This window comes from Pseudonaja textilis, chromosome 1 (genome assembly GCF_049901715.1).
Source record: "Pseudonaja textilis isolate UNSWEBS1 chromosome 1, rPseTex1.2, whole genome shotgun sequence".
Classification (NCBI taxonomy): Eukaryota; Metazoa; Chordata; class Lepidosauria; order Squamata; family Elapidae; genus Pseudonaja; species Pseudonaja textilis.
This window is the reverse complement of record NC_141990.1, coordinates 144379386-144395164: the sequence shown is the minus strand read 5'-3', so window position 1 is coordinate 144395164 and position 15779 is coordinate 144379386.

Here is a 15779-nt window from a genome sequence, read left to right as displayed (position 1 = left end):
CCCATTTCCCCCACCACCACCTGCTTTCCAGCTCTGCTCTCCTATGCAGGGCAACAAAAGAAGACCCAGCCAATCAGCTGGGACCTGGGAGGCAAAGAATAGATGGGGGCGGGGCCAGTCAGAGGTATTTACCGGTTCTCCGAATTACTCAAAATTTTCGCTACTGGTTCTCCAGAACCTGTCAGAACTGGCTGGATACCACTTCTACATTGGATGATAAAAAGTATAGTTCAACACATATGGAGAGCATCAGATTTTGGGAATGTAATGCATACTTTATTTGTTTTCCATTTCCTACAAAACCTACTATGTCCTTTAACAAACAACTAGATTGTTGATCCTGAAGAACTGAAGAAGGAAAAAGTGAGGGAGCATTTACACAGAATAGAGAGATGATGTTTTCAAATGTCTCCCTTTTCTTCTTGCCATCCCCATTTTCTGTGGCAGGAATTAGATCTTTCAAACTATAAAGGGGGCTTGTGCTTCTTAAGCACTTGTAACCCAAACATTTCCCCAGGTGCCTGGATTCCAGGCCTCTTGCAATCAACTGCATTTCTTTTGTTTCATTGATCACTGGATCTCTGCCATCAGATCCATCTCAGACAGGATGTTTCTTGCTGGAGAAAGTAATCTTTCAAGCCCAGATGTTTTAAAAAGATTTTGCCTTTCTGTAAATACTGTTTAACTCTTTCCTCATCAATATTCTCTTGTGTGTATAGTTTCCCATAATAGTCTCATATGATATCCTTCTTCTCTTTACTACCGTAGCAAACTTGGCCTTGGTCGTCTATTAATTGCAATATTTTCCTTGATTCTTTCTCCTTTCTCAATTTATATGCTAACCATCTACCTGGTTTATTTGCATCTTCAAAGTAGTTCTGTTTAGCACCTCTAATTTTCTGTGCTAGTTCTTCTTTTTCTATTAGACCCATTTTATGTTGGTTATATCCATTTTTAACTTAATGTCCTTTTTCTGTGGCATTTTCTGTAACTCTTTTTCAAGTCCTTTATACCCATCCTCTAATGCCTTAGAGGCTAATCTTTGCATAGTATTTCTTTTCCTTGTATAGTCTATTATCAAGCCTCTGGCATATGCCTTCATTGTATCCCATACGTTCTGGTTTGATGTATCTTCTTTTTTGTTTTCTCTAAAGAAAAAAGCCAATTCTTTCTCCATCCACTGTGTGAAGTCTTTTCCCTTTAAAATAGTATTATTTAACGTCCATCTAGATCTTCTTCTTTGCCCTTTCCATTTAATTGTCATTGGATTGTGATCTGCCCAAGTACTTGTTTCAATATTTATTTCTTGAATATTAGTTAACAATTCTGTTGACATCCATATCATATCTATTCTGGACTATGATAAATGTCTATTTGAGTAGAAGGGGTATTGTTTGGTTTTAGCATTTCTTTTTCTCCATGTATCTTTTAAGTTTATTTCATCTACCATTTTAAAAAAAGATTTAGGGAGGGTCTTTCTGATTTGCTTTATTGTTTTCTGTGCTGTATAGTCCAGTTTATTGTCTACAATTCCATTAAAACCTCCCATCATAACTATATTAGCATAGTCCAGTTCAATTGTTTTCATATGTAATTTTTTATAAAATTCTTCTTGATTGTCATTCGGGGCATAGATTGCAATCAGGAGTGTTTTTGTATTATTGTCCATTATTTCCACCATTAGTATTCTTCCGTCATCGTCAGTATAAATCAATTTCGCTGGGATAATATCTTTAATATATAAAACCACTCCTCTTTTCTTGTATTGTGTCAAAGAAGTAAATATTTTCCCTAATTTTGGCTGTATCAACAATTGTTCATATTACTTTTTAATATGTACTTCTTGCAGACAGATTATATCAAATTTTAATTTCTCTAATTTATGGAAGGTTTTCCTTCTTTTAACAGCTGAGTTAAGTCCATTTATATTAATTGTAATCAATTTTTTCTCTTCCATGGTTATATTTTGTAGTCAGGTTTAACAGCTCTCATAGATCTTGGTTCACGTTGTTCTTTGGCTTCCACCTTTCCACTTACTGCACCTTCTTCTTTTTCAGTCGTCATTTGGCAGTCCTCTTGGAATTCAATTAGTGAAATTTCTTTTTCTGCCTCTTCCTCTTTCCCTCTAAAAAATTCCGTGTAAAATGATTCAGCTTTCTCAATTGAGTCAATTCTATATCTCTGTTCTTGCCATGTGAACATTAAACCTTCTGGAATCAGCCATCTATAATTCACCTCTCTTTAAAGTAGCATTTTAGTCAGGAATTGGTATTCTCTTCTCTTCTCATCTCTCTCACTCCTTTTCCAAGCAAAATATAATAAGAATTAATTAAAAAAAGAAAAAGATATTTAAAAAAAAATAACTAAAAGGGAGTCTCTAGCCTAAAATATTATAAAATCAAAAAGGAAAAAAAGAAGAGATAAAAGAAGAGAAAAAACCAGTCCAGTTTCAAAATATAAGATCGTGTGAAAGAAATCCAGCAATGAGAAAATAAAAATAAAAATGTTACTTTGACATTCCTGTTTAAAATTGCCGCTTAGTCACTTCTGTCAAAACTTTTACAGATTCTTTCTTTTCTTTAGGGTGTCTTTTCAAATCTTAAAATAAAGAAAAAGTTCTCACCAAACCAGCACACTCTCTCTTTCCGTTCTCTTTCATTTCGGAGCTGTCCCAACTTCAGCAGCTTTAATGGCTGCCTCTTTGCCGCTGGCAAAAAGAGCTTCTCCTGGATCTACCAGGGACTTTGCGATATCCCTGGGATTGACAGGACGCGCTCTTTACTTTCACCATCTCTTTGGACCATCCAGGAGCAAAGATATCGGCAGTGATCTCAGACCTCCAAGATCGCATGCCGTATCGTCGCGACGCCAGCTCTGCCAGCATGCTTTTTTATGGTATAAAGGAACTAAAACACAGGGGTACTTTAGAAGACATTATATACGGGAGTCTCTGTGGTTAAACTGGGAGAAGATTAAAAGACAATGTTATTTGAAAATTCCAGTCTGGTTATCGACTATTGAAGCATTTTCTTATCCTATAATATACAAAAAGGAACAAACAGTTTGATATGGTGAAATAGTGAATGAAAAGGGTGAACTTAAATCTATGCAAAAATTAGAGAAACAAGGTATAAAGATGAATTGGTTTTCATATGTGCAAATACATTCAAGGTATGATAAAGATTGTAAAACAGAAGATTTCTAGGATAAACTGACTGACTTAGATAAGATTTTGACAGGTACTGATGAAAAGGTGATTAAAAAATTGTATGGATATTTATTAGAAATTAAACTAGAAGAAGAACAAGTTAAAGAAACTATGATTGCTTGGGGGAAGAATTTTGGATATGGGATTGATCTAGAGAAATGGCAAAAACTGTGGTCTCAAAATTATAAAATGACAATGTCAACAGCATATAAAGAAAATTTGTATAAGATGTTTTACAGGTGGCATTTTCCCCCACAAGAATAGTAAGAATGTTCAAGAACAAATCTGAAAAATGTTGGAAATGTCATCAGACACTTGGCTCATATTACCATATGTGGTGGACATGTGCTGATGCTAAAAAATATTGGATTAAAATCCACACGTGGTTGGAAAAAATGACAAAAAAGCATATAGATTTGAAACCAGAGATATTTTTATTGGGAATTTTACCTGAAATATATAGTAAAGACTTGAAATACCTGATTGTAAATGTATTAACAGCGGCTAGGATTGTATTTGCTAAAAACTGGAAAAATGAGAAAACACCATCATAGGAGGAGATCATTAAGAGAGTGTTGGAGTGTGCTGAAATGAGTAGATTGACATTTGAAATTAGAGAACAAGATGATAAACAATTTTATAAAATTTTGGATCTATTCTATCAATGGTTAGACAATAAAATATAGTAATGAAATATGTAGATTCTTAGAAAATGGTGAATATATAGAGATGTGTTCTTTTCTTATTATATCTACGGAGTGATTTTGGGATAGATTTGGGATGATGATATGAACCGTTGTAAAACAAATTGAGTAGAATGAGATTGTTTCATGAGACATGAATGAATAACAGTATAGTCAAATGATTGATTAATAGTGATATTAATGTATTTAATGTTTGATTGAGAGTATGAGAGTATATATAATGTAGTTGCAATTGGGGACTGCGAAATGGAAGCACAAAACCATTTGTGGACCAACTGGCGCACTGTATGTATATATATGGAGGATGGCTTGATGTTTTTGTGTTTTGTTTGTTCATGTTTGTTTTAAAAACCAATAAAAATTAAAAAAAAAAAGATTTTGCCACAGACATGCTTCCTGTTGCTGGCAGCCTTCAGAAAGGTAAAAGCTGCATATTGAAAGCAAATTGAAGTGCAAACAAGGCCATACAGCATCATTCACTGCTGGATCAGATGTTGGAACTATAATATGGAAATCTAATCCAACACATCAAATGTGAGAAAGCTGGTTGAGGGCCTTTTTATTAGTCATTCTCCCTTTTCTGTCATTAGGAATTCTAGAAATTAGATTAAAAAATGGTTTTGGGCACTCCACCCCTTCCCCACACTCCATTACCCAGAATTCTCCCGGGAGAAAAACTATGACAGATGCAGGAACATCAAAACAATATGCGTTTTCAGGGTCTGCATGGCCATAGAGACTGTGTGTGTGTGTGTGTTTATGTGTTATGTATGTGTTATGATCAAACCAAAGAGAATATTCCACTGTATTCTTGGCTGTTGGGGATTAAAACCCCTTCTGGTCTCCAAATAATCATGTTATGCATTACTTGGGCAACAAATAATCTATTGGATTGGTGAAGTGAGCTGATGTATAATCCACTTTGACATGTACACATACATAACTTCTAGAATTACCCTACATATGTCTTCTGAAGTTGTCTCTTTTCTTCTCATTGCCTTTCTTCATCAGCACTTATTGTCTTCATCCACCCTTTTATTTAGGAGACTCTTTCTCTGTCGTCTTTGCCAATCAGCTCCCTGTCCTATTTTCTCCTACACTCCTAAATTCTCCTAGTCTGAATACGCTCTTGAATAAAGCTATACTTCCAACCAAAATGGAGGATCTTCTTCCCTAACAGAATCAGAATACCCTAGCTAGCTACTAAACTACTCCATCAGTCAATCAATCAGTGTCAGAAGCTTCTGTAACTGGAATTCAGGGTAATATAGATGATGGAATGTTTAGCTAATAAAAGCCAATAAGCTCTGCAAATTGCCTGACCCAACCCATAGAATTCTTTATCACACAATATTTTACACCCATCTCAGTCTTGAACTAAAAATAAGTAAAATCCCTAGAATTTCAGAACGATGCCTAGAATGTTCAATTGAGATTTTCCCCACTAGTAAGTGTGTTTTGAATAGCATTCTAGGTAGGTCACTTATTACACTAATTTGGTCTAGTTTGTCATTTTGCTCTTCACTAAAGAATACGGTTTTTAGGTTCTATTACAATATATAACCTATTTTTTACCTGTAACATTTATTGATGTTACGATAAATTCCAAATACTAGGAATTCAGAAGAGTATATGCATCCTTGATATAAGCCATGTAAAGTCATAATACAATTTCAGGTCTACAGTAGGTGTAAGAAAAAATAAATAAGCCCCAGTCATGTGGGTACTGTACAACTCTTGAATTTCACCTCTAGCAACAAGGCGATTGCAAACTAAAGCTTGTCAAAGATATTTTAAGGAGACAAACATATAAAAGAACCAATATTTTGGTTGTTATGAACCTCATTTGAAGACCCGTCTGGACATTCAGATTTCTAATTCCAAAAGTTCTGTAAATGATTAATATAAATTACATCAATTTCCCTAAATTACTGATTTGGGAGCTTCAAGTGATTTTTCCTAAGCTTCTGGTAGGCACAGAATATGCTGGAGCACCAAGACCAAGGGTCTTCAAACTTGGCAAGTTTAAGACTTCTGGGCTTCAACTCCCAGAATTCCTGAACTAACATGACTGGAGAAGGAATTCTGGGAGTTGAAGTCCACAAGTCTTAAAGCTGTCAAGTTTGAAGACTCCTGATGAAGACTAAGAATTAGAGAGAGGATTCCAAAGTCAGAATAACACCAGAAGAAAAAAAGTCAACCATGAATATGCAACAATATTAAAACAATATACAAACCCAATAGAAATTTAACTAAATTTAAGCAGAATGGTTTTTATATCTAAAACACATAATCTCCTAAAGTTTGGCTTTTAAGATAGCCTGAATGCTTAAAAATATTGCAAATCAGCAAACATAAAAAGAGGAGGCACAAATTAATGGTTTTTAAAATTATTATTTTTATTTAACAGAATGATTTTATTATAATAATTATATAACTAACACTTTGATGTGAATTGCAGACATTCTTTTTTTTAAAAAAATCTTATATTCAGCTTCGGATGAAAAGTGAAATAATCTCATATCCATGATACTGACATCCTAAATGGCAATTGGTACTGATACTTTTTCATTTTCAATAGTTTAAGCTTTTTAAATAATAGAATATTAATATTTTTAATCACATTATACTAACATTACTCCATTGAAATACAATCGTTCAATGTATCAAGTTGTGTAATACTATAATAAAAAAAGAAAAAAAACAAACAAACCTGACCCTGGGACTTTTCCCCACCTGCATAAAACCCCAGAGCAAACCAACTAGCAATCTTTTTTCCCCCCTTTCTCTTGCATTCCCATGATGCTGTCTTATTTGTCTCCAACTTATTCTTGGAGCCATGTTGAATTCACCTGAGATATTCCAGTATTATATATATATATTTCTCCTTAAACATCTAGCTATCTATGCCAGTTTTAAAGTCGGTATTGTTTGATATATATATTTTTGGCTTTAATGTTTTATTAGTTTATTCAAATATAAAATACAGAAGTACAAAGAAAAATGAAAATAAGGGGGAAATAAGGGAAGAAAGGGGAAGAGAGAGAAGTATAGGGTGAAAGTGGAGGGTTGGGGAAGAAAAGCATTGACTTCTGACTCCTTTTGGTACAGTAGAATAAGGTAGCAACAGAAAACCTCACCTTTTTACTTTTATATATACACTTTTTATATATACACATACTAGCCATTTCTATAACAACAAACCTAGCTAATCAGCAAAACCCATAATCAAAGCTTCATTTTCCTCCCCCACTCAAACAGTATTGTTTGAAGAACTTGACCGATTGTTCTGTGAGATGACATGAAGGGGTGAGAACAACCAAGTAGACGTGGTCATTTTAGGTTGATGCCGTCATGCCCACACTTCCCCAGGACCAACTTTCATTGGGCAGTGAGAAAGTCTGATTCTGTCCAACTGGATCCTCCCCTTTTGTATAACAGTTTTTTGAGCTTGGGAATCAGCTAATACCCAGAACTGGAGATTTAATAGACAGATGATCACCAGACTGAGAGAAGTGAAGGAGAACCTTCAATGGTATTTCTAGTAGAGCTAAAAGCTCTACTAGAATACCAGTGGGGAGAAACATGGTGGAATCTGTCCAAACGGCTTCTGTTTTTGTTAAGTTTGGGAAAAGAGAGGCTGAACCAGAGCATGAGTGCAACAATACTTTATTATAACAATAAAGGGCTGACTGTGCTTGCCACGCCTGGAACTGGCTCGCAGCGATCAGCAACGGGTTGGACCCCGCAGCCTGCTTTTATAGCTGGCTGCTGGGAAGGACCAACCAATGAGTGAAGGGGAGAACGCCCCTGCAAAGTGGATGGACCTGAGTGAGAACTCCTAGAGTCCTCAGGACATAACACCCCTTCCCCCCAGATGCGAACACGCATAGTCTTTGAGGTAGGCAGGAGGTTTATGTTGGCGCCCGGAACGGCGCAGCTCTGGAACGCTGACTGTCCGTTCAGAGTCTGTCTGGGAAGGCAGAGCCGGGTAAGTGTCACCAACATGCCCCTCGGTTCGGGCAGGCCCGGGACTCGTAGGGTTGGTCACTGGGGACGTGCTCCCGTAGACTGGATCGGTCTGGTCCGCCGTCTGGGCGCCGCTGTCCGTGTTCGGGCTTTCTGGAATGACTGTTGGTGTGCACTGGTCGCCGGGAAGGATGTGGATGTGGGGTTGATGCTGAGACCTCCCGTCGCTTTGTGATTCTGGGTCCCTGCTAGTGTGGGTGTTGAGACGCCTCCGCAGCTGGTCCAGGTGCCTTCTCCAGACCCGGCCGTCCTCCAGTCTGACCCGATACGACCTTGGTCCGGTGATGGCCACGATCTCGCCCGGAATCCACAGGGGGTCTCCAGCGAAGTTCCTCGCGAATACTGGCTCCTGTAAGATAAAATGTCTAACCCCGAGTGGAAGCGAGGGGAGAGTCAGGGCAGTATTGTGGGTGAAGTCTGTCCAATACAGTCCTCAGACGCCTGCCCATCAGGAGCTCAGCTGGGGACTTGTTGGTGACTGAACATGGAGTTGAATGCTGGCTCATCAGGAAACGCGAGAGTTTGTGATGCCAGTCATCCTTGCTGAACCTAGCCAGGGCTTCTTTAGTGGTCCTGACGGCCCTTTCAGCCAATCCGTTACTGGCAGGATGAAATGGGGCTGTGAAAATGTGGCGGATACCCAGGTTGGCAGCGAAACGGCTGAACTCAGTTGATGCGAACTGTGGGCCATTGTCGGAGACAATGGAGTCGGGTAGCCCGTGTGTTACAAACAGGCGTGTTAATACGTTGGTGATTGCTTGTGTGGTGGTCGTGGATAGCTGTGCTACGTCAATCCATTTAGAATAGGCGTCCACGACCACTAGGAACATCTTCCCATGCAAAGGGCCGGCCAGATCGATGTGAATTCTGGACCACGGAGCGCTGGCGCTCTCCCATTTAGTAGGAGTGGCAATAGGAGGAGCTGGACAGGATTCCTGGCAGGGGTTGCAGGAGCTTACCCATCTAGCGATGTCCTCGTCGAGGCCCGGCCACCACACGTAGCTGCGTGCTAATGCCTTCATTCTCACGATGCCCGGGTGTCCCTCGTGCAACACCTCCAGAACTCGGGTACGCAGTGAGGTCGGGATGACCACTCGAGTGCCCCACAGTAGACAGCCCTGCAAACTGGACAATTCCTGCATGCGGGTCTTGAAAGGTGTGAATTTGGTTTCAACATTGCCACCCGGCCACCCCCTCCTCACCCAGTCGAGCACCTGGGCGAGCGTTTTGTCTGCCTTGGTTTTAGCAGCAATGTCAAGGGCAGTGATGGGGAGGTCCAATTGGGTGACCTCGAAAAGAGCGTGGACAGGAGCAGGGTCTTCAGCCGGAGCCGGCAAGGGACAGCGGCTGAGAGCGTCAGCGTGGGACAATGTTTTACCTGGGCGGTGTATGAGTCTGTAGGAGTAGGCTGCTAGGAAGAGGGTCCATCTCGTCATCCTAGGAGAAAGGACTTGAGGGGTCTGTTTGTCCCCAGCTAGTAGACCCAGGAGGGGCTTGTGGTCTGTGACCAGCTCGAAAAAATGGCCAAAGAGAAATTCGTGAAATTTTTCACTGCTGCAACAGCTGCTAGAGCTTCCTTATCGATCTGGCTGTAATTACGCTCTGTTGCAGAGAGCGTCCTGGAGAAAAAAGGCAATGGGAGCCTCGGCGCCATTGGGAAGCCTGTGGCTTAATACTGCCCCAATTCCAAAGGGGATGCGTCTGCTGCCAGCACTAAAGGAAGGTTGGGGTCGAATTGAATAAGTACCGCCTCTGACGTGAGTAATGATTTGGCGTGAAAAGCATGGTCTTCTTTGTGCCCCCAGTGCCAAGGTGACTTTTTATCCAGTAATCTGTGTAGGGGTTCAGCTACTGATGCTTTATGGGGCAAGAAGGACGCGTAAAAGTTCAATAGCCCCAAGAAGGCCTGTAGTTCAGTTTTGGAGGTTGGAGTGGGTGCCTCGTGAATTGCCTTAACCTTGGACTCCAGGGGTGAATGCCTGAGGCGTCAATTTTATAACCCAGAAAGTCCACCTGTCTAGTGGCAATGGCGCATTTTTCTTTTTTCAATTTGAGGCCATGCTGTCTGAACCTCTCTAACACTGCTCGAACTCTCTGGAAGAGTTGGGGTCTGTCCCTGGCCGAGACTAAGATGTCGTTGAAGTAGGGTACTACTCCAGGGAGGCCCTGTAAAATCCGCTCCATGAGGGATTGAAAGATACCTGGGGCAACACTTACGCCAAATTGGAGACGCTTGCATCTGAAAGCACCCCTGTGAGTGACAATGGTCTGGAGTTCCGCTGTTTGGTTGTCAACAGGGAACTGTTGATACGCTTGAGACATGTCCAATTTGGCAAAAATGCTGCCAGGTTCAAAAGTGTGTAATAAATGCTGAATGACAGGCACTGGGTAAGCGCTAACTTGTAGAAACTTCTTGATTGTGGTCTTGTAATCCGAGCAAATTCTCAGGCTACCGTCTTTTTTGAGGGGTGTGACAATGGGCGTCTCCCATTTGGCGAAATCTGTTGGCTCAATGACCCCTTGTTTTAATAGTTTATCCAATTCAGCATCTAGTTTTGGCCGAATAGCGAATGGAACCCTACGCGGTTTTAGCCTGATTGGGACTGCCTGGGGGTCGACTGAGAATGATATAGGGGTACCGTTATAACACCCCAGCTCATCGCTGAATACATCTGAGTAATCAGCGAATAAGGAGTCAGTGTCTGAGGTTGAGACAGCATGGACTCCTGTTAGCCCTAGGCCGAGATGGGGAAACCAATCGAGCCCCAATAAGGTAGGGAGATTGCCGTTAACTACCACTAGAGGTAGGTGACCTTTAAAAGCTCTAAAATTGACAAGGAACTTGCCTCTGCCGATTACAGGAATGGTCTTCCCTGGTAGTCCTTCAGGCTAAACTGGCACTTCTGGAGCCGGCTAGTGGACAGGCTGGGCTGGAGCCTCTTGAGGGTGTTCCACGAGATAATTGAGAGCGCTGACCCTGTGTCAACCTCCATGGGGCACGGTTTACCTTCTAAGGAAATGGAGAGAGAGATTTTACTAACAGTGTGGCAAGTGTGCTTGGCATGGTGGTGCGTGCGACAGTTCAATACTTGCCTCTGCGACCCCGAGTGTGAGAAGGGGGGGTGCTTTTGTGTTGAGCTTTGAGGGGCTTGGCAGACTCTCGCGATGTGCCCCCTTTTATGGCAGTTATTGCAGGTGGCTCCTTTGAACTTGCAGGTGGCCCTCAGATGAGATCCACCACAGGCTAGGCACAGGGTGATGTGCTTGGGTGGACCGATGTTTTCTTGTTTGGCTCCTACCTGCGGCCGTCTGTCGTTGGAGAGGCGGTGGACGTCGTTTTCATCACTCAGGGATTCCTCTGCTACCACCTCCTCGGAGTGGACTGGAATTGACGTCAGCTTGGCAGTCGGGCCATGGATTTCGGTGGCTGAGTGCGCTGCCAGTTCTGCTGCTAAGGCCTCCTCGACTGCTTGTGCGAGATTGAGGTCTTTTTTCGCGAGGAGGCGCCTTTGAAGGTGTAGGTCCTCGACCCCGCAGACTAGTTGATCGAGGAGCATGTCCTCCAGGTAGGTTCCAAACCCACAATGCAATGCTGCTGTTCTGAGGGTGGCCATATACTGATTGATGGTCTCCTTGTCCGCTTGCTTCCTCATACGGAAGGTGAATCTCCTGGCAATCTGTGAGGGCCTGGGAGAATAGTGGTTAGTGAGGATTTCAAGTAGCTCTGACCAAGGAACGTTTTTCAACTCACGTGGAGCCACGAGGGCTGTGGCAGTATCGAAGACGATGGCCCCACAGTAGATCAGGAAATACGATTTTTTCCGATGCTCTCCAGCATCAGCCAGCCCAATTGCATCGATATAATGGGTAAAACGGTTCTTGTATGATTCCCACTTCTCCTCATCCGGTTTGAACGCTGGGAAGACTGGATTGGAATTCATGGTGATGGGGCCGGTAGAACAACCTGTGGACAAAATCTCTCTGGGGCAGCAGAAAAAATGTTCTAGTGCCTGTGGCAGGCAAGTGATTTCAGCTCTGGAGAGGCTTTTCGCAATCCTCTCTCTCTCTCTGGGTTAGCCACGTTTGGCCGTCAGCCGTTGGCGGCGTTTGAATTCGCGCCTGAGTGGGCGTCAGTGACTTGACTACAGCACCGTGCTGTGCCTTTTAGGTTTGAAATTCAAATGACAGCCGTTTGAATTTCGCGCCTAAACAATGAGCGGCTGCGGCTCGCAGCGCTTCACTTTCCCTGTAGCTGGGCTAACAAGCGGCTACAGATGCTTCTAACTTTCGTTCTGACCGCTCTCTCTGGCTGCGGATCAGTGTTCGCTTCTATCGCTTGCTGGCCGCTTTCTCTGTCAGCGGACCAGCGTTTGCTCTTTTTGTTTGCTCTTTTTGCTTGCTGACCACTCTCTCTGGCTGCGGATCAGCGTTGCTCTTATCGCCGGCCGATCGCTCTCTCTGGCTGCGGATCGGCGGCTAGTGACTCAGAGGTTGCATGGTGCTTCTGGTAGCCATCCCATCCTCGTTGCCAGTGTTAAGTTTGGGAAAAGAGAGGCTGAACCAGAGCATGAGTGCAACAATACTTTATTATAACAATAAAGGGCTGACCGTGCTTGCCACGCCTGGAACTGGCTCGCAGCGATCAGCAACGGGTTGGACCCCGCAGCCTGCTTTTATAGCTGGCTGCTGGGAAGGACCAACCAATGAGTGAAGGGGAGAACGCCCCCGCAAAGTGGATGGACCTGAGTGAGAACTCCTAGAGTCCTCAGGACATAACAGTTTTGGGTGGGATTTGTCCCACCCAAAGAGTCCTCATGAAGAGTCCACATATAGGTTGGCAATAAGTCTTTGGATGTTCTCCTGCAGAGATTGGATTTGAGTTGCTCTCGCTAGGCTGATTGTGGTGCCTCTCTCTTTTTTTATTTGGCCATATTCTACCAAGCTAAAGACACGTTGGGACATCCCCTCCCAACAAAGTAGTAATGATGTAGTAATAGTAATAATAAACTACAAGCATTTGTGGCCTCTGAGAGCAGTGAACTTCAAACTGCTGTTTCAGATAGTCCAATTAAGGGTCTAAAGAGCAGCTGAATTTTTATACCACTTTAATATTGGTCGGGAGCCAACCTCCAACTTGGGGAAGTGATAGCAAATAGAGAAAATAATACATGGACGTTTTTCTTCTTTGTTTAATTAGGCCTCGCTTCATCTATCTGCCTTTCCCCGCTGTTGTCTGCCCAGCCTTGAGTCAGTAGAAAGTACACCAGTAAGGACTTTACTGCTCTCTTTCCTGGTCCCGGCCTCTTTAGCTCACTGCCAAATAGGGCTGTTCTGATTTGCCACGTGCAGCACGTGGTAAGCGATGTGATTGCGTGGGCGGTCTCCTTCTTGTGCATGTTATTGGTTGGAGGGAAAACCAAATTTCAGCTACAGCACTGCTGGAAGACTGAGTTACAGGTCCCTCTACCCCTCTTCCAATGCTGTGGAAGATCAAATTCAGAAGTGTCATTGTAATACCAATCCCTGCTCACCTGACTTTGGGTCCAGTGTAATGAAAGAGGCAGAATGGAATATTGCAATGTTTCTCAACCTTGGCAAATTTAAAATATATATACTTTAATTCCTAATTCATATATATATACTTTAATTCCTAGAATTCCCCAGCCACCCATGTTAAACATATCTTAAAGTTGGCAAGATTGAAAAACATTGGAATATTGTATGTTGCTTGAGACTCTTTTCTGATGTTGGCTTAAAGGGGAAACTATTGTTTAATACTAGGTTAACTAAGAATGACTTAACCCTATTGTAGCTGGGAAGAAGGCAGGAAAAAAAGCATTGTCATTGTCCTCTTGTTAGGTGCAAGTGGAAATTGCCCCCGCCCCCCAAAAAATAATAATCTTGCTTTCTACTGTAAAGTTCATGGTGATTTACATTGCCAAGTGTAATATCTCAGTTCTTGGGAACTTTATTTAGCTGACTTCAGATTCAGTGGACAGAATTTTACTTTTGACTTCATTTCCAAAGAATAAAGTCAGTCGTTCCAGAGGTAGTTCATACAATTGGGAAAATCAATGTAATTTGTTTCATTTGCATGATAAAGTAACTGACATTTTTGCATAATCTGGATCAGTGCTCCTCAATCCAATGTACCACACAGGTTGTGGAGAAAAACAGGCAGTGAGAGTGCTATGTATCTTGTCTTCAGTCCCTGTACTAAAGGTGGAATATGAATGTAATAGCTGAGAAAGCAACACATAAATATGTATCATTTGCATAATGAGATATATTTTAATGCCATTTCACAAATTCGCATTACTTCTGTAATGACATAATTGGCGTTTTACATTGTGTCAATTTATATCTGTGTGACACAAAGGAGGTAACTAAATGAAAAAGATATGCTAATTGTATCATTATGCAAAATGACATCAATTATATAAAGTCAGATTTAACAGATATTTGACTTTAACGGACTTCTCTTTCCTCTAAATGTTCATTAAATTGTGGCTTTAGAGTACTTTCCAGAAGGTTTGCTAATTAACAGCCCTATGAGTTAGATTACATTCAGAAATGGGCAATTTGCTCATCTAGAGCTCTCTTAGATAGTAAATATTTAAGCCTGATATCTCAGCACTGAATTTAATACCTTAATGAAGCCCATCCAAATCTGTGTCCTCCAAATATGGATGATGTGTGTTCTGGTCCATTATATTTGAAAAAACAACAGTTTAGGGAAGGCTGCTGTAAATACCTCACACACATGTCCCTCATCTTCTTCCCTGGCATATCAGCTCTTCTGCTTCAGAGATATCACGCTAATTTGTAATCAGATCTCAGTGAGTCATGGATGCTGGTTGACTATCTTTGATAGGATGATAGTTGCCTAATAATCCAGAATGAATGGATCTCCAGTTGAAACAACATAGGACAGTCTACCCACAGGTTGTATAGTCTGAGAACAGTTGTCTGGATTGTGTGTGTGTGTAGTTGTAAGAGCAAAAACTAGAAAATAAAACTTAAAAAAAAAAGATTTAAGTTAGTTCAAATACAAAACGAGAGCCAAGAATTTTTACCGAAGTTGCTTAAAAGGGGTAGTCCTTCCAAGAGTTTTCTTCTCATTCCACCCCTTTTTGTCCTTCCTTCACAACCCATAATTGTGTATATAGAAATGTTCTTATGTCAGCACCATAATTTAATGAAATTAATGGCAAGCCACAAATGCTTAAATCATAATACAACCAAAACAATTTTTTTCTGCAACAGACTAACATGGCTAACTTCTGAAAATGTACTACTTCATCAGAGGAGATCACTTGCCTCCAGGTAGTGTCCCTTTAACATACAAACCTGTGTATTCATTAAGATCTAAATTTCATGTTGTTCACTGAAGGCTTCTGCATAGGCAGTGTATTTAGGAATGCAGTGTAAGACAAGATCTATAGATGATTGTCAAAATATGTTCAACATTAGGGAAAAAGAGCTTGGAAGATGATGATGAGGATGATGCAAGATTTTTTTTTTTTTAAAGAACTCTAATTCAAGGACCTGGTGTGGAACTGCTCAAGGGTATCTTGATTCAGCAAGGCATTTCATACTGTTTAATCCAGAGGTGTCAAACTCATGGCCCGCGGGCCAGTTGCATCATGTGCTGGCCACGCCCACCACCGGTTTAGCAAAGGGGGGAAAAGTCACGATACGTCACGTGACAACATGACGCCATGGGTTTGACACCCCTGGAATTGAATGCTTAAGGGGTTATAAAGCATGTCCTAAGCAGAGGTGGATATAAAACAGATATGGAAGTAACTTTCAATCCCAGTTGCAATCCTGAAAGA